Consider the following 722-nt stretch of genomic DNA (forward strand, 5'->3'; position numbering starts at 1 on the left):
CGAGTGAAATAATTATTATCTTCTTCGACACGAGTATAACTTAGCCTCCTAGCGGTGGTTTACTGAATGCACAACCAGGTTCAAAGTTCGCTCCTTTTATACTGCTTATCTTAGGTCTTCACAAAAGATTTAAACCACGTTATAAAACGCTAGCCGGAATCAGAAGAGTGTAAGGAAAAACAGACAACGTTAGACCATGGTTTTAACATGTAGGTAACAGGTTTTAACACGTAGGTAACAGGTTTTTAACATGTAGGTCATTCTGTCTTTATGGATAATCGTTAGAAATCAATAATTACAGATTACTGTTGTGTGTGTGTGTGTGTTAATCCGCACCATTCTTCAGAAACTGCAAATTAAAAGGGAACAAACTTATTAAAATTGACAAGAAGTTTGCCAGCAATGTCGAACCCTATCAAACATTCATTTTCCAAACAAGGTCTTAGGGTTATGAGAAAAATGTTGTTTTTTTAACACTTTTGTAAAACACATTCGATAACAGCTACGATTGTTTGTTTGTTTTTGAATTTCGCGAAAAGCTACACGAGAGCTATCTGCGCTAGCCGTCCCTAATTTAGCAGTGTAATACTAGAGGGATGGCAGCTAGTGAGATTGACCATCACATTATAACGCCCCCACGGCTGAAAGAGCAAGCATGAAAAATGAAGTGTTTTTTTTTTTTGTCGTATTCCTTCGCAAAGCTAGTCATCACCACCCACCGC

This window comes from Limulus polyphemus, unplaced genomic scaffold, assembly GCF_000517525.1.
Source record: "Limulus polyphemus unplaced genomic scaffold, Limulus_polyphemus-2.1.2 Scaffold6468, whole genome shotgun sequence".
Taxonomy (NCBI): domain Eukaryota; kingdom Metazoa; phylum Arthropoda; class Merostomata; order Xiphosura; family Limulidae; genus Limulus; species Limulus polyphemus.